This window comes from Nannospalax galili, unplaced genomic scaffold, assembly GCF_000622305.1.
Source record: "Nannospalax galili isolate Female #2095 unplaced genomic scaffold, S.galili_v1.0 scaffold269, whole genome shotgun sequence".
Lineage (NCBI taxonomy): Eukaryota > Metazoa > Chordata > Mammalia > Rodentia > Spalacidae > Nannospalax > Nannospalax galili.
Window position 1 is genome coordinate 992,683 of NW_008359530.1, and position 1,896 is coordinate 994,578.

General features: G+C 45.3%; 1 non-coding gene across 1 annotated transcript; it reads right to left on the reverse strand.

The window, feature by feature from the left end:
- Nucleotides 1-1,269: 1,269 nt before the first annotated feature.
- On the reverse strand, nt 1,270-1,375 carry LOC115068499. The gene has a single exon (XR_003847848.1). It is a non-coding gene; the product is annotated as a U6 spliceosomal RNA (small nuclear RNA).
- Nucleotides 1,376-1,896: the final 521 nt, after the last annotated feature.

Sequence of the window (1,896 nt, forward strand, 5' to 3'; positions counted from 1 at the left end):
AATGTTTCTAAGGTAATAGAGAAAACTTCAGTTGAGAGCCAGTGTTTATTCTTTTCAGTACTGATTAATAGGAATCTTGCTGTACCCAGGTTAAATGAATGTGGTGTCACCAATAGATAAATAGCCCTTATATCTGAGGTGGGAATCTGTTGGTCAAGCTTTGGTTTAAAAGAAACAAAAAACCCTAAATGTTTTATTATTATTATTTTTATGTGTATGAGTGTATTGCCTGCATGTGTGTAAGTGCCCATGGAGGTCAGAAAAGGGTGTTGTATTCTTCTGGAACTGGAGTTACAGATGGTTGTTAGCCACCATGTGGATGCTGGAACTCAAACCCAGATCTTCTGCCAGAGCAGCCAGTGCTCTTAACTGCTTAGCCATCTCTCAAGCCCCGGTTTCCAGATTTTTAGCCATTACTAATTAAGGGTACAATAATCACAAGAATGTGTTTACCACAGGTGACTATGTTACTGTTGACATGTGCTATATCACATGTTCCTCATGATGGCCCAATGATTCAGGCCTCCTACTGTTTCTACTTCCCAAATAAAGGAACTGAATCACAAAGAGGTCAATAACTTCTCCCGGGTCATGGTGGCAACTGATCACAGCACCGTAGCCTTCTGTGGACCCTCAGCACTTGAACTTTGCCCAGAAGCAAACTGTGCTGCTTGGTCAGGCTGTGTGCTGCCACACACACACGGTGTGGAGAAAGGATCACTTGAAAGAACAGTGTCCTTTCTTTACGAACTGTGGAGCTTTGCTTGTATTCTGGGCAAAGGGGCTGCTCTGGGACATTTTTGATTGTCATAACTTGGGTGGTCTCTGAGAAAGTGCTCTATCAACACTCTGGGTAGAGAGAGGCCAGGGCTGCTTGCTCAACTGCCTTCACACATAGATAACCCATAGCAGAGACCTGCTCGGCCCATGGTGTCACCAGGCTGAGACTGAGAAACCCTGGGTGGTAGGAAGGCAGGTCTCTAGCACGTGGCTGCCCCTGTGGCTCCTGAATCTATTTCAACAAAGCTAAATGATGAATGGCTGTCTGGTATGTGGGGAGCTGGCTTGAGGTTATACTTCCAAACCCTTTAAAATTTTTATTTAAAAAAATATGGCCATGTATGGTGGTGTACACCTTTAATCCTAGCACTTGGGAGGCAGAGGCAGCTGGATCTCTGTGAGAGGCAGATCTCTGTGAGGCCAGCCTAGTTTACATAGCGAGTTCCAGGCCAGATGGTGGCTACAGGGAGACACTGTCTTAAACAAACAAACAAATAAGAATGCTTCATGAATTTTTGTGTCATCTTTACACAGGGTCTGTGCTAAACTCTGTATCCTTCCAATTTTAGGATATGTGCTGCTGAAGGGAGAACACACCATAAAAAGATGTTTTATTTATCTGTGTGTAGGGGCATGTGCCCATGAGTGCAGTTGCTGGTGGTGGCCAGAAGAGGGTATCAGATTCCCTGGAGTTAGAGTTATAGGGGGTTGTGGGTGGTCTGATGTGGGTGCTAGGAACTGCAGTATGTGCTCTTAAAGGGTGAGCCATCTCTCCGCACTTTTTTTTTTTGGTCTTGTTTTTGAGACAGGGTCTCCCTGTAGCTCCAGCTGGCCTGGAACTTGCTATGTAGACCTGGCTGGCCTTGAACTCACAGAGATCCACCTGCTTCTGCCTCCAGAGTGCTGGGATTAAGGGCATGTGTCACCATGCCCAGCTTTAAATCTTTGTCTCCTACAAACATTTTTTAATAAACAATGAATAGAATCCAGTTTCTCAAAGGCACAAAGAGGGCTGGACAGCAGGACTTGGGGTGGGTAGTGGGCTAGCTAGGCCATCTTCACAAGCAGTTGCAGCCTATTGAGAATTATGGATGTGGAAAACCATCCAGAATGTTC